Raw genomic sequence first — 21,265 nt, forward strand, 5'->3', positions numbered from 1 at the left:
ATATGCATAACAACTCACTGGCACAAGAGGCACTCAGAATACTGAGGCACTGATTGAGTAAAGGATTTAAACACATGCTTGCATCCCATTGAGCTTAAAGTGAAAGCATGGGCTTAAGTACTTCATTGAACTGGCTCAGTATCTTTTAAAATTAGGCCATTGCAATACTATGCGTTTTACATTATTATTCTGAATAATATGCTATAATAATGTTATTGTTTTTATTACAGTGGTAGTGGTATTTATACGTAATGGTCATAATGACACTCAGGAGATATGTGTTAGAAGGAAAGAATAGTCTCTGCACCAAAGAGCTTACAATCTAACTGTAAAAGGAGAGACAACAGGTGGATACAATGATTACAGTTGCAGAGACAGCTCTGAAGAACAGTCTGTGCATACCAAGGCAGGTTTATGTCACATTCCAACTGCAATAACGAGCACCAAGCAATATGCCTGCCTAGTCCACATGTGCTTAACCCCAGTGTGCAATGAAGTCCTCAAGTGTGCCGCTGTGTGCACACCATTGTGCACACACAAGACAAAGAGCTGTTGGCATGCATCCAACACTATTCTGTGAACTCCCCATTAATTCTAGGCATGGCATGCAGCCTGCTGTGTTTCACTACAGCACTTTCTCATGCTGCTCGGAGCATACACATGTCCCAGCTGTCTAATCACAATACTAAATAACAAACTAAGAACAATGCTATCTTAATGTCTGCTTCCTTACTCCATTCTATTTGTGGAATGCCATTTCTTCTTTTTGTTCTCATTTGGAATATGAATTCTTACCTTTTTATTTGTATTAGTTTCATCACATTGTCTGAGACCAAGAACCAGATGATTGGAGATCTTCAAAGTGGGTTTGGGTACATTTTCTTTAGCAGTTGTTCCTCAAACTTCCTTTCTGAACCAGGAATAATGTCAGTCTGCTGATTTCGCTTTGTCCTTGCTACTGAAGCTATTTCATACTCAGTTCCAATTATCCTGCTCCAGGACCTTTATTCTTTACTAATTTCACACAGAATAATTAGAATAATTTCTAACTTCATTTACTCTAAGAAGAGTTATCAATTTTCTTTGCAGCATGAAAGATACGATTCTCATATTCTGAAACATCTGCAGTTTCATGGATGTTTTTTTCTTGGTAGTTTTCATGTGGGTGTTTTTCATGATGTGGTTGTTGATATCTTAGTTCTCAGAAGTGACTTCATTCTGATAACTGCATTTGCTTAATCAGTTAGGGTTTGAGTCTCCTCCACTGCTATAAGTTAGGAATACATCCACTCTAGTTCATACAGTTGCATTACAGAACAGAATCATGCCCAAGAGAATTATGTCTTTATTAGTCAGGTGCTCGACGGACAGTAATGGAACATCTGGAAATGGAACAAAAAGTGCTTTTGAGTATTGATAGAAGGACTGTGATACAAAGTAAATCCAGAAGATTCCTACCTATGACATTGGCTGGCTGTATGCCTTTCTGTATATCACTTCCCCCTTCTATACCTTAGTTACTTTGGCCAAGATAGACTGGGTTGGGACATGACTTTTTTGGCTCACCATTTCTAGGGCCTTTCTCAAGAGAGGCAAGCAGGCCACTCCTGTGTGAGGCTATAAAAACCATTTGAATTTTTGGTGCGGCCGGCAAGTAGAGGAAGATAGCCTGCTGTGTGGAAAACATAGAGTGCTGTGTGGAAAAATAGCATGTTGTATGAAAAATATCTGCATGCCATGTGGCAGTTACCTGTGTGCATGTTGTGTGAAAACCTTGAGGGCGGTGTGTAGGGAAAGTATAAAAGGAATCTTCACTTCAGAGAGTGGGTTCGATTGAGGGAGCGCCTGTGAAATAGTGCCTGGGGGTCTGGAAGGGGTTGAGAGACTAAGTACTTGTATGATAGAAAAGAGTACATACTTAAAGAAGTAGTTTGTTACCAAGTTTCTAAACACTGATTAAAGAGCATCAACAATACTGGATGTAAAGTCTCCATTATCGATTCAGATACAGGAGATTGCTTGAGGGTTGTCTTGACTTGCTTATTGTAACCCCAGTTGTATGACCTCACAATCTTCCTAAGTAACTATAACCCCTCTGTCCCTTGTTATATGTTTGTATGTTTATCTGTGTTCCCCTGTATATAGTATTGTGAATAGTAGAATTTTATATATATATAGTAATATAAAGGGCTTAGTCCATCTGTCTGCCCGTAATTCTCTTGGAGCACTTTGATTGGTTACTTTGGAGCACTGGAAACAACGAATCAGAGTGCTGCAAGAGCGTTATGGACAGGAGGCAGTGGTGGCAGTGGTGCGGGGGTGGGGTTTAGGGTTAGCAAACTTCCCCCCCATCCATCCCCCCCACTCCCCCCATCATTTTTGATGGGCAATTTGCTAGTGTGTGTATGTGTATGTGTGTGTGTAGTATATATATATATATAATATAGGAAATAGTTTTAGGATAGGTAATAACTTTAGTTGTAGCTTTTACCAGAGAGTAACACATTAGAGCTGCTGCTGATTGCCAAACACCTCAGCGAGTGTGTGTTTCTATCAGAGTGATGTCCTTTAGCCTTTCTTCAACCAAGGAGTTGGGCACATGCCAACAGCTCTTTGTCTTGTGCGTGCTCAATGGTGTGCATACAGTGGCACACTTGAGGACTTCATTGAATTCAGGGGTTAAGCACATGTGGACTAGACAGACATATTTCTTGGTGCTCGTCATTGCAGTTGGATTGTAACATAAATCTGCCTCGGTATGCGCAGACTCTGTTTTTCAGAGCTGTCTCTGCAACTGTAATCACTGTATCCACCTGTTGTCTCTCCTTTTACAGTTAGATTGTAAGCTCTTTGGTGCAGAAACCATTCTTTCCTCATACACATATTTCCTGAGTCTCGCTATGACCATTACTTATTTTCTCAATACAAATACCACTATCACTGTAATAAAAACAATATCATTATTACAAGGCAGTGAGGGCTAAGGTTCTGAGGCAACCTATACTCACTTTACTCTGGAGGTTGCAACATTTTTATATTTTGGTGGTATTTTATAGGTATTTTATATGAACTACGCCACCATGAGTAGCCCCACCACATTGCCATCACGTTCTCCAGTTGGATGAAGTACATGGTCAGAATCAGGACCAATACCTTGGCATTGCTCAGTTGTAAAATGGGAATAATGATACTGATCTTCTGTTTAAAATGCTTGGAAATCTATGGATAATAATTGTTAGGTATTAATAATAATTATTAAGACAACTTAAGCCCATAATACCATACTGGCCACTTTGTTTCTGTGCATATAGTATTGCTCTCAATCACAAAGCTAACTTGTGTAACTCGTACAGAACTAATGTAACAAACTTTTTTTTTAAACTGCTTTCATACTAACACAAGATTGAGATGAAGTTTTGAGGCCTATGTTTTTAATACTCCCATAAAATGTGGGCTGGAAGTGGATACTTAATAGCACTTGCTTGTGTGACTGCTTTTTCCCAGAAGGAAAATTTAATGAACCTTGAAGTTTACTTCTTCATGAATCAACACCATTGTTTTTTATCTGGCTAAACTTTATTTCATTGGTGATGGGAAAACATTTGTTAAAATATTTCTGTCACTGGCAACTCTGCAGTAAATACTAGGGCTGCTGTGCGAAATAGCACCGTCCCATTTTGATGTTTCAACAGAACAGTATTTCATTTTGAATTTCATTTAGATTTGAAACTGCTGTTCTGTCTTCGTTTCATTGAAACAGTTTCGCTGTTTTGATGCTGTTTCAACGTTCCCCCCATAGGCTGTAATAGGGAAGCCTGAAACAGCCTATAACTTTGTCATTTCTTGTCTGATTTGGATGAAACTTGCTGGAATGTTAGCTTCTTCTGAGGGCATGAAGCTTGCCAAGTTTCAAAGAGATAGGTGCAAGGGTTTTGGGGAAACTGTGCCTCAAATTCTTGAAAGCAAAACGCATGTCACATGTACGTGTTAAGCCACAGTGGGGTCAAAACTGCAGGGATGCTAGCCCCTGCTGAGGCCACAAAGCCTGCCAGCTGTCAAGGAGATAGGTTCAGGGGGAGTCTGGGTTCTGGGGCCTGCACCTCTAGCTGCTGACAGGCAAAACTGCAACACGCAGCTCAGTACCTGACCCCAAGGCAGAAAGCAGGGCAGTTCAAACACTGCTGTGTTTTATGCAGTTTTTCCATCCCTCCCCCAGAGCAATGGGATTGGAAGAGACCTTGGGGAAGGGTGACAGTCACTGGTCACCTACACAGTCAATAATGAGAGCAGACCTTCCCCACCCCCCCTTCCCCTCCTCCCTCTCCTTACTTTAATTTCTGTTTCCCTGCAGGCAAGCCCAGACTGAGCTTCGAAACTTGAAACATTTCAAACATTTTGAAACATTTCTACTTGCCTCGTTTCAAGGCGGTTTTGAAGCTCTCTGTTTTGTTTCAATTTCGCTATTTCAAGCTCAAAATGAGTCAAAACAGCGTCAAAATGAAACTGCCAGCGAAATTTTACAGAGCCCTAGTAAATACTTCCGTTAACACAATCCAAAGAAGATGGAGATCAGGAAAAACCAGGTTAATGGGATATTAAACTGATGTATTATTAAACATTATTGGTACTCTCTATTTATTCATTTGGCTCTGGAAATTTTTATTTATTTATTGTTCACACTATAGCTATTCACTATTCTCATGATTTTGTCGTAATGGTTATTTCTATTTTTGTGGATGTCATTTTAAAGCTTTGGCTAATTGTTCTGACATTTACACACCTATGATTCATTTTTGGCACAGGTACTGTGTGAGGAGACATGCTTAAGGAGTTGACACTGTCACATGTTCAGACTTGAAGCTGTAATTAAATGCCCATGTGAGAAAACTGGCATAATTGTTAGCAAGTAAAAATTTGCCCAGCTGAAAAAAGCAGCTGGGTCAAAGGCCCATTTAAAATCAAGTCCTAAGTCATTAAAATTTGATTCACATTTTCACATATCCAACCCAATTAGTCTTTTAATGCTACTTTCCTTTCAATTTTACTATTTTGCTCTCCATTCTTGATTCAGGAGAACTTTATATGGAGTCATATACAGATTAGCTGTTTCTTTCTCTTTTTAATTGAATTTGGTTTTGAGGGGCAGGATAAGGTCACCTCATCCTTTAATTATTTCCTCAAGATGTGTATCCTGATAATAATTTAAACTGAATACATTAAATTTAAAAATGATATATTTAGTGATAGAATGAAACTAGATTTTTGAGGTTTATATTATACTGGTTTATATCCCTTAGATGCCAAACAGGATCAGAGAAAAAAAACTACCTTTTCTTGGTAACTGAAATAACTGATCTACACACAGTTCTTAAACTGATATAGTTAAAAAATCAGTACAAACCCAGTACTTATATCTATACAACACACTATTGTGGACACAGCAATGCTGGTATCAAAATATATCTACCATTAAAATTACAGGAATAAGATATATCAATATTATAATCTATATATTAGTGTAACTGCATTAACACTAGCAGTTTTAGTTCTATATCCATGCTGGCTTCTATAGTTAGTGAATATGAAATGAGGCAAGCAACTCTCTAAAGAACTGGATCAAAATTGGGGAATTAGAGCAAATAATGCTATAGAAAGTGACTAAAATGACTTCCTCCATCATTTAAACTTCTTCACTATTCAGAATGTCAAACATGAGGGTTCTTTGAACACATTACCCATGACAGTTGGACACTGGAGAGCTGTAGCCTAAACACAATAAATTATCAACCTGTTTGTTGCCCAAGGCATATTTTTACTATTATTTTTATTATTTTAGTTGCTGTGACTGGGATGAAAATGGTGTTCTCCAGAAAGCCAACATTCCCACTGCTAATCTGTGTGTTGTAACACTAATACTGAGAATTACTGTGCTTCTCTAGGATGTTGTAGATAAGAGAACCTAGAATGAAACGTGTGACTGGGTATCTTCAACTGTGGAGATACTTTTGTGAATACACTTCCAGAGAGGATGAATCCTAGGTTAAACCTGGTCATCATCTGGCTTGTTGGTGCAGGGTATGGCTCTTGCTTAAAGTGTGAAAGGTCCTAACATCCTCTGGTTTTCTGTGGCACTACCAGGACAGTCAAGCTTGTGTACAGGAGAAGACTTAGTTTGTATCTTTATGGCTTGAATAATTTTTTGTAACCTGTCTGAGATGGTTTGGACAGGGATATTCCTCCCTTGAGCAGGGATTGGACTTCTCAGAGTCCCTTCCATCTCCATTTTTCTATAACTTTATGACATACATCCAAAATCTGACCACGTTTATGAAATGATGCAAGTGCTTCTTGTTTGATAAAAGTCTTCTGACATAATAATATACACAGGATTAACCTGCCCCACTGTTGTTGTCCCAACATAAACCCCTGCTCTAAATAGAGATTTCTATAATCTCAGGAGGGGAACAAACTAGAACTTTCATGAAATCCACCAAGAGATTCACTATTGCCAACTTAGTTCACATAGGAGACATTAAGATCCTATAATAATAGTAAACAATACAAAGCCTTAAAATATATTAGAGAAGCACACAAATTAACCTCCCAAAGAGCTGATCAGGAAACTGAGATGCCTGTTATGATTATTCTTTGCAGTTTTATTTCCATGAATCTTTTACAACTTGTTGTGACTTTTAACGCCACAAATGTTTGCAGGAAATGAATTTGGAGGACACATGACTAAGCATTCAGAGATGCCATATCTCATATGGATGGAGCACTCCTTGATAGAACTGTAACTTAATTCTGTAGCCCAACTCAAGAGAAGCAGGGACAATTAAATTAGGTAGACAAGTTTTGAATCCATTCCTTTACAAAGATTAAACAAAGATACAGGTTTTGTATTAGTAACTGCTGTGATGCCTGTGAACTATAGACCTGAAATGCAATGCATCTGGTGAAGTTGGGCAGTATAGCAGTATGGCACTGTTCACAAAAGTCCTTTGCCAGAATCCTGGATCAGAGAATATTAAATATTAAATATTTAAATATTAAATATTAAAATAGCCCCGTAAGGAGACCACTTACGTTACAGTAAGTAGAATCTATCCCCATGGAATTACTGTGTATTAATATAAGCAAAAAAGGAGGTTAAATTCACCAAGTCTCTTATTCATAGAGAATTATTCACTTTGCTCTAACTCAGGGAAAGACAGTTGGTCTAGTTGGATACACTGCAGAATTATAATGGAATGTGGTTTTGAATTTTAAAGGACTTTTAATCAAATTGAGACTCTGCTTCTGAGAAAGAGAAGTCACCATCCTTATTTTGAAAAGCTGGATCTTTTTCTGAGTGATGAGGAAAATTAGAACTCAGCAAAATTGCACGTGGAATTTTAGTATCAGTTAAAGCTAAGGGGGATATTTTCATGACAATATTTTTGAAATATTTGAAACAATGAACATTTTTATGACCTTTTGTGGAAAATAGAATCTATCTGTTGTGTTGTTGTTAAAAAAACAGCCAATGCTATCCAATGTAAAAAGAGATCAGATACGATAAGATTCATGGCTGGAACATCCTGGTTTAATGAAAAGTTGAACATTTAAATTCTGATGTTCAGGTCTTAATCTTGCAAATGGGCCTGTACATGCAGCATCTTGGGCCATGTGAATGTCACTGAAATCATTAAGATATCACATGGGTATAAGAGGGCATCTGGGACATGTCCCATTGGAAGATCAGAGCCTGAAGTAGGACATTTTTACACTGTTTATTATTGTATAGGTGTCTGTGACTTTCTCTGTCTCTTTCTCTGTCTCTACTCTAAACCCATTAACTAAATCATTAGACTGGAAGTTGTTTGAAGCAGGTTATCTATCATATATATATATATGTATATGTATATATGTGTGTGTGTGTGTGTGTGTGTATATGTATGTGTATATATAGATATATATATATAGATATGTATATGTGACACATCTCTATTATATATATGTATTTATACACACACATGCACACACACAGCTGATAACAACAACAACAACTATATTCTGGGGATCAATTTGTGAGAAGATTCAAGATAGAAGTGAGATTGCAGAATCATAAAGAAGGGCTGCGAGGGACCTCAGGAGGTTATCTAGTCCAACCCCCTGCCCAAGGCAGGATCATCCTTATACAAACCTTCCCATACAATGCTTGTTTAAGCCATTCCTAAAACTGTGCAGTCAACCCTGTCACAAAATTATGAGGCAAATTGTATAAAGAAATCAAGAGCACCTGAACCTGCCACAGGTAAAAGTAGGGGGGCAAAGGGTGTCAACATCCCACCACTGAAATGATTATTAAAATTCATTGAAGAACCCAAGGAAGAGGATGATGCAAGGCAAAATATTCCAGGTTTGGTACCAATTTGACAATGGGGTAAAATGCCAAACTGATCCCAGATTTGGTAATCTTTGAGCAGAGGGGTAAGACTCTCTATCCAGCAACCTCCAGGTTTTAATTCCAGCAGAACCATTGGTATACCACCATTGTTATAATCCAGCCTTGGCTGCAGCCAACACTCAATATTTCCAAGGAAGGTGAAAAAAAACCACACTGACACCTGTAGCTACAGATGGGGGAAAAAAATCCTTCCTGGCCCCATGTGGCAACCAACAGTGATGAAACTGCCAGCAGGGCAAGCAGAACTCTGGTGTACATCAGCCGACGGGTTGCTAATAGATCCAGGGAGGTGCTTCTCCCTCTCTATTTGGCATTGCTGAGGCTACAGTTGGAGTACTGTGTGCAATTCTGGGCACTGCACTGCAGGAAGGATGTGGATAAGCTTGAGAGGGTACAGAGGAGGGCCACCCATATGGTTAGGGGTCAGAAGGAGAGACTCTGGGAACTGGTCCTGTTCAGTTGGAGTAAGAGAAGACTGAGAGGTGACTTGATAGCTGCCTACAAGTACATCAGGGGTGAGCACCAAGATCTAGGGGGAACTTCTTTTGGAAGGCACCCTTTGGGAGGACAAAGACTAACGGGTACAAGCTAATTAAGGGAAATTTAGGCTGGACATAAGGAAAAACTTCTGGAAGGGTAACTAGAATCTGGAACACTCCCAGCAGAGGTGGTGCAGCCACCATCCTTGGAGGTGTTCAAGAGGAGGCTGGATAAACATCTTGGGCTTGTTTGAGCCCAATAACCTCCTGCCCATGGCAGAGGACTGGACATGATAATCTTGCAGGTCCTTTCTGGTCCTTTGAGGCTATGATTCTATTCTATGAAAAACCCATTGGCATGGGAAAAACCAAACACCCTCCACTATGCTCTGTAACTTTGTGACAGCAGGTATAACTCAGCACACATCACACCCTTTAACCAGAGAGTCAGAATTCCCTTTTCTGTATCTTTCTATAAACTCATCCCAGCTCCTTTAATGGAGCTATAAGCTAAGATCTCTTTCTCAAAAATATAAATAAAGAAAAATATAAGCTCTTTTCATTGCCTGCTTTAACTTAAAATACAAGCCCTAGATACACCTAGCAGGAATTCCTGCCCATTGAGAACTGGAATCTAACTGGTCTAACTCATGATTTTTTTTTGGCAAAACTGAAATGGATCATCTTTTTTTAGAACAGGAAATGTTAAGATACATATATAGTAGTAGCTACAACATATCATTCATGAATTATGTATGGTGAATGTGCTCCCTGAAACACCAGAAATTATGACTCAGAAATCATGGTTTGGACAAAAGGAAGTAAGGGAAGAGGGATGACTGTTTAGAGAATCAGTTGTGTCCTGAAAACTACAGGGCTGCCAGCAAAATTTTAGTCAGCTGAAATGAATTAAGTTCACTTTTGTCAGCCGTACCATGAGAAACCTCTACTCAATCACTCTGCATGTTAAATCGAAAATACTTCATGAGCCAGCATCATATATACTAGAGCCAAAAAGCACCACACTGCCTTGCATATTACTCCATGAGAAATTGATGACTTTGTTTGTTGGTGTTTTTAAAAAACAAAAACAAAACCTGCAGAAAACAAATAATGATTTTACATAAGAAAGATTTATCAACATTTTCCCTAAATGAATGTAGTAACTAAGTTCAAACATGCAGTCCTTATTTCCACACTTCCAGGTGATGAATAGCACAACTATTTTCACGTGATTTTCTTTTTTTCATAGTTTCAGAATATTTAAACTTGTTGTTTTGATGCCTTTCACCTAGGTGACTGACAGACAATGGTCAAATCAATGATCATGTAACATTTAATCTACAGGTTCAGTCAATATTTTCTACAAGATGATTTCTATTAGTCATTTTTTGATGAGGAGTGCTGAGCTAGCTGCAGCAACTAAGCAGGTAACCCATTCATCTATATGAATTATTTTTGTTTACAAAGCTCAAAGAATATAGATAAACAAATAATCAAAAAATAACGTGGAGGATAAACAGCTGTTTCAGACTATTTATAATGCATGCTAATCCTTGCTAGAACTGTGTACCACGTCTCTAATATGTAGAAGAACTTTTCAGTGGCCTATGTGGGGTAACATTTAATCATATCTCCTTTTAAACAAGGCCATTATCTTTCAGTAGGAATCATAAATAAGGTCCTTTTGTGGGAGAGTCCTTCCATTTTACTTTGGGTATGTATGCATGGACCTGAGAAATACTGGTGTGCCAGAGGTAGAAATAAAATCCAAACTTTTAAGTACCAAAATGGCACTCACATGGTTATATATACAGAAAGGTGAAATAGGATCTGACACTATGATTAAGTTGCTTCTTACCTTCTCTTTAATAAACTAAATAAATTAACTCCTCAAGTTCCTTACTGGCTCTTTTCCTTTAATCATTCTTGTAAGTGCTCTTATGTGTATAAGTCCATGGGGCCAGACACAATGTACTGAGGGTGCTGAGGGTTTGGCTAATGTGACTGCAGAGCTACTGGCCATTATCTCTGAAAACTTGTGGTGACTGGGAGAGGTCCCAAATGATTGGAAAAGGACAAATATAGTGCTCGTCTTTAAGAAAGGATAGAAGGATCTGGGTACTACAAGCTGATCATCCTCACCTCAGTCCTTGGGAAGATTATGGAGCAGGTCCTCAAGGAATCCATTTCTAAGCACTCGGAGGAGAAGAAGGTGATTAGGAACAGTCAGCATGGATTCACCAAAGGCAGTTATGCCTGACCAACCTGATTGCCTTTTATGATAAGATGACTGGCTCTGCGGATTTGGAGAGAGCAGTGGATGTGATATACCTTGACTTTAGCAAAGCTTTTGCTACAGTCTCCCACAACATTTCAGCAAGCAAGCTAAGGAAGTATGAGTTGGATGAATGGACTGTAAGGTGGATAGAAAACCGTAAGGCTCAAAGGGTATTAATCAATGGCTCCATTTCTAGTTGGCAGCTAGTATCAAGTGGAGTGTGCCAGGGGTCGGTCCTAGGCACAGTTTTGGTCAGTATCTTTATCAACGATCTGGAAGATGGGATGGAGTGCACCATCAGCAAGTTTGCAAATGACACCAAGCTGGGGGAAGTAGTAGATACACTGGAGAACAGGGCTAGGATTCAGACAGACAAAGTGGAAGATTTGGATGGAAAGAAATCTCATGGAGGTACGATAAGGACAAGCGCAAAGTCCTTTATTTAGGATGGAATAATCCCATGCACTGATACAGACTGGGGACTTACTGGCTAGGCAGCAGCTCTGCAGACAAGGACCTGGGGATTACAGTGGACAAGAAGATGAACATGAGCCAACAGTGTGCCCTTGTTGCTAAGAAGGCTAACAGCATACTTGGCTTCATTAGTAAAAGTGTTGCCAACGGATGAAGGGATCTGATTGTTCCTTTCTATTCAGCGTTGGTGAGGCCACATCTGGAGTACTGTGTCCAGTTATGGGCCCCTCACTACAGAAAGGACATGGATATATTGGAGAGAGAAGCAGAGGGGAACAAAAAAGGTGAGCTGGGGAACATGAGTTATGAGGAGAGATTGAGGGAACTGGGCTTATTTAGCCTGGAGAAGAGGAGGCTGAAGCGGGATTTGGTAGCAGCTTTCAACTACCTGAAGGGTGGTTCTAAAGGGGATGGAGCTAAACTGTTCTCGGTGGTGGCAGGTGAGAGAACAAGGATCAATGATCTCGAGTTGCAGTAAGGGAAATTTAAGTTATATAGTAGGAAAATCTTTCTCATTAGGAGGGTATGGCACTGGAACAGATTACCCAGAGTGTTTGTGAAATCTCTATCCCTGGTAGTTTTTAAGACATGGCTAGACAAAACCTTGACTGGGATGATCTAGTTGGGGATGGTCCTGCTTTGAGCAGAGGTTGGACTAGATGACCTCCTGAGATCCCTTGAAACCCAAATTGTCTATGATTTTATGATTCTATAGGGATGTCTATAAATTGCCATATGGCAATGTTGCTACGGTGCCACGGTTTAATGCTTTCTTGGTGCACTATAGTGGGGGAGCGCACTGCTATGGCGACATAGTTGATGATCATGTGCAGACCCTCGTGATCACTATGTTGCTGTAGTGCACCATGTGGCAGCATGCCATGTCGCTACTTCGCCACAAGGTGAAGTGTAGATGCACCCTATGTTGCCATATATTATTGCATGTAGCCAGACTTTAACCCTAAATATTACCTGTAGCATAATAAATATCATGTTTGTAATTCCCCTCATCCCAGTCATTATAAGCAAATCATTAATAGGTTGTTAAAGGCAGTGATTTTCAAACTGTGTTCTGTAGAACCGTGGGGTTCCAGGATAAATCTTCAGGGGTTCTATAAAGAGGTTTTGGGTAATGGTGGCGTTAGGAGATGGGCTATTGCTATTGCTGGGCTGGGTCACTTGGTTTCAGGTCAGTATTTAGGGTAAAGGTTGAGGTTTCATGGCAAAAGAAGTGGTATGAAAGACTTTAGGGAGTTTGAAATCCACTGGGAGAAAGTATTTTATCAACTCAGTGACTGGAAACACAAATTTGTTGAAATACAGATTAAAATATTTTTCAGACATGAATAGCTATAAAATACCAACTACATTTATAACTTGATTTGAGAATCTTGGGGAAAGAAGTTTCTGTATAAATGTGAATCATAATTAGCAGTTGTTTCATAGATTTCATAGAAATTAGGGCTGGAAGGGACCTCGGAAGATCATCGAGTCCAGCCACCTGCCCAAAGGGCAGGAAGTCAGCCGAGTTCATAGGATCCCAACAAGATGAGCATCCAGTTTGCTCTTGAAGGTGGTCAATGTGGGCTCTTGAACAACCTCCGGTGGCAGGCTGTTCTAGACCTTGGGGGCTCGGACAGTAAAGAAATTCTTCCTTATGTCCAGCCTGAAACGGTCTTGTAGTAGTTTATGACCATTCGACCTAGTCGTCATCCCTTGGGGCGCTCTGGTGAACAAACTTTCCCCCAGATACTGGTGGTCACCCCTGATAAACTTATAGGTGGCCATCAGATCACCCCTGAGCCTGAGCTTTTCCAGGCTAAAGAGCCCCAGGGGTCTCAGCCTGTCATTGTAGGGTCTGCTCCCCTGACCTCTGATCATGCGTGTGGCTCTTCTCTGGACTCTCTCAAGCTTCTCCACATCCTTTTTGAATTGTGGAGCCCAAAACTGGACGCAGTACTCCAGCTGCAGCCTCACCAAGGCCGAGTACAAGGGGAGAATGACGTCCCGGGATTTGCTTGAGAAGCATCTATGGATGCAAGCCAGCGTTTTGGTCGTTTTACTAGCTGTAGCATCGCACTGCAGGCTCATGTTCATCTTGTGGTCAATGATGACCCCCAAGTCTCTTTCTTCCATAGTGCTAGCCAGCATAGCACTGCCGAGCCTATAAGGATGCTGCGGGTTTTTCTTTCCAAGGTGGAGAACTTTGCATTTATCAGCATTAAACACCATCAGATTCTTGTCCGCCCACTTGCTGATCCTGTCCAGGTCAGCCTGGATCACCCGCCTGTCTTCTGGTGTGGATGCTTTGCCCCAAAGTTTGGTGTCATCAGCGAACTTGGCCAGTCCGCTTCTGACTCCAGTGTCCACATCATTAATGAAGATGCTGAACAGTATGGGTCCAAGGACAGAGCCCTGGGGGACCCCACTGGTCACCGGACACCACGATGAGTGACTTTCATCAATTACTACCCTCTGGGTCCGACCCCGGAGCCAATTTTCCAGCCAGTGGATCGTGGAGGACCCAAGGCAACAATTGGCCAGTTTCACCAAGAGGTGATCATGGGAAACCAGATCGAAGGCTTCTTTGAAGTCAAGATATATGACATCAATCTCTTCTCCCTTGTCCAGGTGATAGGTCACCTGGTCGTAGAAGGAAATGAGATTGGTCAAGCAAGACCTACCCACAAGAAACCCGTGCTGGCTATCCCTTAAGATGTTGGCGTCGGCCAGTCCATTAAGGATGGCCTCTTTAATAAACTTTTCTAAGATCTTCCCTGGGATAGAAGTCAGGCTGATGGGCCTATAGTTAGCCGGATCCACTTTCCTCCCTTTCTTGAAGATAGGCACCACATTGGCCTTCTTCCAGTCTTCGGGCACTACACCAGAGTGCCAAGGGTTTTCAAAGATCCGCGCTAGAGGCTGGGCTATGATGCTCGCCAGCTCCTTGAGTACCCTGGGGTGAAGATTGTCAGGGCCGGCTGACTTGAAGGTATCCAGCTTCTCAAGATGTTCCTTCACGAATTCAGCATCAATGGAGGGCAGGGGATCACCCTCATCCGGACTTCCCTGTCCCGTAGCGGGCATGGGCGTCCCATGGGACTGATGAAAGACTGACGCAAAGTACCTATTTAATAGGATGGCTTTTTCCTGGGCGTCAGTTGTCAGTTGCCCCATCTGGTTCAGCAGGGGTCCAACGTTGCCCCTGCTTTTCCTCCTGCTCCCCACATATCTGTAAAAGGACTTTTTATTGTCCTTGATGCTCAAAGCTAGTTGGAGTTTAGTTGTAGCCCTGGCTTTCTTATGGTTGAAGGTTTATTGACTATTATTCAAAAGTTAAGTAGAAAGCATGAATGTACTAACTTTTCTCACCGCCTTCTTAAATCATGAGTTGAAGTTCATAATCTTGAAAGGTTTCAACTAATGATAGGCCTCTGGGTTCCTTGAAACAAGAGATTACACAAGGGGAGGGACTTACAGATATGATCTATTTCAGAGTCATTTGGTCACCTGCAAAAGAAATAAACAAACAAATAAATAACCCCTGATAAAACAAACAAGGCGTTCCAGGCCCCAGACTTGCTTTTCTGTGAATTCAGCAATTTTATCTATTCACCAATGGGACGAAAAGAAAATACTTCTTATTGTTATATTTTCTTTGAAATCAACTCCAACACCTTTTGTTCTTCTAATTATGTTCTTCAATGTTCCCACTGGTATGAAACTGTCTACTCCCCTGCATACAGGACATGGTGTAAGGCTTAATTACTACTTCTAAACAATGTTAAGATACACAGATAAAAGCGGAGGAAAATGCTTAATCTCTTCCTTAACAGAGGATTATAAAAAAGGAGTCTGTCTACAGCTATCTAATCTCAGACAACATAAAATTTAACCTAGTTCTCACACTGTGGCCCAAAGGACAAATTATATGTGTTGCTGTGTCACAGATCAGTCTGTGATACATGCTTTATACCTGTCAAGAAAGTCATATGATTGTTTCTCTGGGGTGGGAATCATAAAATTATAGAAAATAGATAGAGAAGGTACCGTGGTCTAACCTTTTACTTACAGGCAGGATCAACAAGACCTAAATCAGTCCCAATAGATGTTTGTCCAACACACTCTTAAAAATCTCCAATAACGTCCTAATATAATCTCTCCCAGTACTTCACTATCCCTACACTTAGAATAGTTTTCCTGATAGTCAACATAATTCTCTTTTGTTGCAATTTTTTGTCCTATGCTCAGTGAACCTGGAGAACATTTTATAACCTTGTTCTTTACAGTAATTTTTTATTTACATGAAGATGGTAATCATATTTCCCCTTATTCTTTTTTCTTCACGACTAACAAACCCAATTCTTTCATGATAGATCATGTTCTCTAGATCTCTGGTCATTTTTGTTGCTCTACTCTGAACTCTTTCCAGATGGTCCATGTTTCCTGAAGTGTGGTGTTTAGAAATGGAGACAGTACTAGAAGTGATGCCTTATGGATGCTGAGTAGAATGGAAGGCTTATTTCACATGTCTCATGTTGATCCTTTTATTACATCCCAGGATGGAGATGACTTTTTTTACAATAGCAGTATATTGTTAGCTCACGTTCACTTCATTATCTGCTATAATCCCTAGATCTTCCTTTGCAGAAACATTGCCAAGCCAGTTGTTAACCATTTTTGTAATTGTGCAGTTTATTATTTATGCATTCATGTATACTTTGCATTTATCCTGATAGACTGACATTTTTTCAAAACATTTATCCAATATGTCAAGGGCATTTTGGATTCTTATCTTATCCTCCCAAATGTTGTAGCTTTCTATCACCTGCAAATGTAATAATTGTATCCCCAGTCCTATCACTCAAGTCATTCATAAAAACAGAGAATAGTACTGAGCCTAGTACTTGGACCCAAGTAGAACCCTACTTGTTGCATGCTATCTATTTGAAAATGAGTAATTTACAACTACAATTTGAACTCCAACCAATTTTATATCCCCTTACAGGATAACCATCTATACCATATTTCCTTAGCTGGTTTAGATGGATATAGTATGGGATACAGTAGACCCCCAATTTACGTGAGTATTGCGTTCCAGGGAAATTTCGTGTAAGTTGAATTTGTGTAAGTTGGGGCGACTTTCCCCATAAGAAGTAATAGAATAGTGAGGGGTTGCGTACCCCAGACATACCTTAGTCATAGATTTTTTCCCCCTTTTCTTGGTGGAATCACCTTTTAGGAGGCATGTCTAATGTCTCACCTATGCATCTTGAGATTCTACTATCACAATGGCAACACAATGGCGGCACAATGGTGGCACAGCTCTGCTTGATTCCGCCTGCAAATCTTGTGAGGCTTTCATGTATATATGTGAATCTGGCAAGTGTTCACATATATATGCAAATGACGCGTATCTCGAGGGGCATTTTCCAGTCCGGACCCTAATAAAAAATTCCGTAAACACGAGACACACGTAAGTCAGAATCGCGTAAATTGGGGGTAGTGTTAAAAGCTTTAACAAATACAGATGCATCCCATTTGTTCTTTCTCCCCATCCATAAGATCAGAAGGAAATTAGGTTGGCTTGACATTACTTGTCCTTAACAAACCCATATTGGCTGTTATTTATCACACTGACATTTTCTAAGTCCTTACAAATAGATTTTTTGAGTATTTGTTCTGGGGTATTTCTAGAAATGGAAGGATTTGAAGTTAGAAATTGAAGGAATTGACTGGTTTATAACCCCAGGGAGCTCTCTTTCCCTTTTAAAGACAGGTTCTATGTTTGCCCTTTTCCAGGTTTCTGTAAAAACTTGTAAAATGAAACCAGAAGGGTCAAAAATACAGAAGGCAAATAAAAAGAATCCCAAAATTATTATTTTTTAAAATCTCATAATTTGGAGGATGTGAATCATGATTTTATGTACCTTGGATTGGTGATACTATTTTGCTTATTGAAATAAAATATACACATTTTGCATGAATGTCATTGACAGAATGACATTCAGCCAAGACAAGCATTAAGATCTAATAAAGGACATAAGTGTCTAAAAACTGGGATGGAGTTCAGAACCCAATGCTGGGGTCTAGTTTCCTAAATAATGTCTAAGAGAGTTAGAATGAAGTCCACAAGGCAGACTATGCTCAGTGGGGAGTAACAGTGACCTGGAAATGATGAGGACAAGACCATAACAGAAACCCCCACACTTCTCTTGGACTTAGGTGCCTCCATCCACTTATGCTCCACACCTTGGAACACTTTTTTAAGGGCAAACTCAGAGAACCTTTTTTAAAAATGAAGCAGGACTCACTCTGGTCTTTCAAAACATGGCTGCTAGGAAGAGGAAATGATGATGCCAGCGATGCTGAACTTTCACTGCTACTTCTAGCAATTACATCACTCAGAGGAAATGGAAGACTTGAGTTCATTTCACTACTCAGCTGGGGGAAGTTCAAGCCCAGTGATGTGGCAAGGGGAGGGTGGAGCAAGCGGGGCAACCAACCCAGGTGCCAAAGTGAAGGGGCACCAACAGGCGCTGCCCAGCTGGGATGGTGCATGGGATGGAGGCGCAAAGGGAGGAGGGTGAGTCCTGCCACTGTGTGCAGTCCTGGGCAAGCATGGGGAGGGGGTGGCATGTGCCCCCCAGATCTGCGTGTGTGGCAAGGGCGGGCTGCTGCTGCCGAGTTTGTCCCGGGCACCAAACTTCCTTGCCACGGTACTGTTCAAGTCCATATCTCCCAACAAGTTGAAAAGTGTAAGCAGCAAAGATTTAAAGAGCATGAAGTCAGAGAAAGAGCACAAATCTGTCCTAGTGTCTTAGTACCTTATCCAGCAAAGCTGATTATTGGATTCTTCTGGTCCCCATTTCCAGGATTGCTTCTGTATTTCACATTAAATACTCATTGGATAAATTACAGAAACAGTCCTATGAGCAGAGATCAGAATTCAGGGCTCCCTACTCCTAGGAGAGGATCCTCACCAGTATACCACAATCATTCCTCTTGTTTTCTCTCTCTGACCCATGAATCTTGAATTCTTTGCTGCACAGCAGAACATCAGCAGAGCCTATGGAGTGCTCTCCACACAAGGAACATTTGAAAAGGTAGGACTACTTCAGCTTGGAAGGGATATGGAAGGGATATAATAAAAAATTATAGTTAGGAATGCTCTGGGGAAAAAAGTGAACAGGCAACTATGATTCATAATACAAAAACTAGGAGCACCTGATGAAAGTAGCAGGTGGCAGGCTTGAAATAAACAAGAGGATTCTGAGATGATTAAGGGAAAATACACACACAATTAATTTCTGGAACTCATCCCCACACCATGTTGTGGGGGTCAACAGTATAGTCAGTTTTTAAAAAAAGGGACTGGACAAATGTATGGAAGATAGGCCCATCAAGGCCTATTAAAAGGTAATAGAGATGTAACAGTTTTAGAACAGCCCTAACTCTATAATACCTGGAAGATGGAAGAATAGAATGGGGAAAATCATTTTACACATGTCCTATTTCTAATATTTTTCATATAAAGCATTTATTACTTGCAACTTCCTGAGACAGAATAGTAGGCAAATTGGACCCTTGGTCTGACCCTTGCATTTACCCTTGGTCTGGGTGGAGAGTGTTCTTGTCCATACAGAATATCCCTTAGTTGATGGTCAGGGCATCTTTGTAGGAGATGCTGGACTGAACCCTACTTAGCTAAGAAGATAATTAAACCTGGGTTACCATGTCTTGAATAAATGCTGTTATCATTAGGTTATTATATAGAAGGCAGGCAGTGTCCAGTTCCACTGTATTAAAGGAAAGTGAAGGCAGATCAATGTTATCGGAATATGCTACGGTCCGAGAATGCTTACTAGACTGAATGCCCTCAGGGACTATACACAGAGGAATTTCTGTCTTTCTAGATTCAAATTAGGATTCAAATCAGGATTAAGCACTTGAGGTGCTGAGCTCTTCAAGCTTTGTAAGGATCATATAGAGATATTAAGTCAGGGTGCTAGGAACTTTGAAGTTAAAATCTGAGTCGCCCCCCAGGCAAATTGAAAGTAAAACAGGGGTATTTAGGATTGCAATTTTGGATTTAGGTGCCAAAATTCCACCTAAATCTCATTTAGGACTTTCTTTTTTTTCTTTTGGATCTAGCCTGTTTATTTTTACATGTGTGTTAAAATCACTTAATGGGGATCTGATGTTGGGAGAGGCCTTTAGCTACCAGCATAATACAAATACCAGCAGATTTCAGTACTGGAGGGAAATAAAGCTTGCAATACACATAACACCTTGACATCCCAGACGTTTTTGTAAGCCTTGGTTACTTGTGACAGTGCCTCAGGTCCAGCTAGATCATTTGACTTTGACTTCACTTTAGTGTGGGAAAGAGGCACAAATTACACAGTTCTGTGCCTGTTCACCTCTAAAAATGGAACTAGCAATGTTTGCATAATTCCTTATACAGGATTTATATTGACTAAGAGCATTATATAGTGGCTGGGTATTGCTGAGAGTGTTAAGTTAGAGACTGACAAAAGATTAAAGGTAGATGCATGTCACAGGTAAATACAGAATCATTTATTATTCTACCTGGATTCTTTTTATTGTTTTTCTTTTCTTTTTATTGCTCAGAAGCAAATACTGGTAAATCAGTCCTGTCCCTTTCCTTAACCATAATCGTTTGAATTGAAAAAAGACAGGTTAATTGGACAAATAACTCCTATCCACACCAAAGATTTGGAATCAGCCACTCCAAATAATAGAAAATGGTGTAGGAAGACTGATACCTCCTACCTCCTAAATACTTGAAAATTTGTCCACCCCAAATAGGATATAGTTACTGGGAATGAATACAGTATCACTGTACAGATGATGAAATCCATATCCACCCTTAATTAAGAATTAGTTTCTGTGTATGAGGACATACCATTTTGTGAGACACCAATATATCTTCTGGATGATAATTTGGAAGAGTATCAAGAAATTTGGGCAGTTTTCCTGCTGATAAAAAACACAAGCAATGTTATCTGAAGCCCCAAGATTGAAACAAGGGAAGATCACAAATGTGCCTAATTTTCTCATCCTTTCTTCTGGTTTGTCAGCATTCTTTTACTTTTATTTTAATCCACACTGTTTTCATTTAAAAGTTTAATAATATTAAAATTCTATATATTCATGTCCTCATTCTAAAAACAATGGCCATAAAACATTGCATCTAAAAATTCATTTGGATTAGTCTATATATTCCTGTACATCTATTTTATACCAGTACTATGGCATTTTTTAATTTTGTTTTTGATTTCTAATGTCAAATGGAAAGTTTCAACACATAAAGAATATTATGAAATAGCTGTAACATTCTAGAAGTTGCTTACTGTGATGTTTTCTGATTTATTTCTTGATCCTGCAAATTTTAAAACACCTGCTGTCTTTTTCTATATCCATTTACGTTCAATGGAACTCATGTGAGTAAAACAAAGCACGAGTATGAGTATTTGAAGAATTGGGACTTGCTTAGGATTGATTTAGGTAGAGTCGTTCCCTTAGGCAGAAAAAAAAGCAAGTCACTGGGGTATGAAT

At 39.9% G+C, this 21,265-nt stretch overlaps 1 long non-coding RNA gene across 1 annotated transcript in view; it reads left to right on the top strand.

The window, feature by feature from the left end:
* The window catches only part of LOC109285962 (uncharacterized), a 571,893-nt gene that overhangs the window by 506,028 nt on the left and 44,600 nt on the right, over positions 1-21,265 (top strand). The window contains exon 19 of the long non-coding RNA XR_009462697.1: positions 10,276-10,358. This is a non-coding gene — a long non-coding RNA (uncharacterized LOC109285962). The remainder of the gene's footprint in view (positions 1-10,275; positions 10,359-21,265) is intronic.

Source organism: Alligator mississippiensis, chromosome 5 (assembly GCF_030867095.1).
Source record: "Alligator mississippiensis isolate rAllMis1 chromosome 5, rAllMis1, whole genome shotgun sequence".
Taxonomy (NCBI): domain Eukaryota; kingdom Metazoa; phylum Chordata; order Crocodylia; family Alligatoridae; genus Alligator; species Alligator mississippiensis.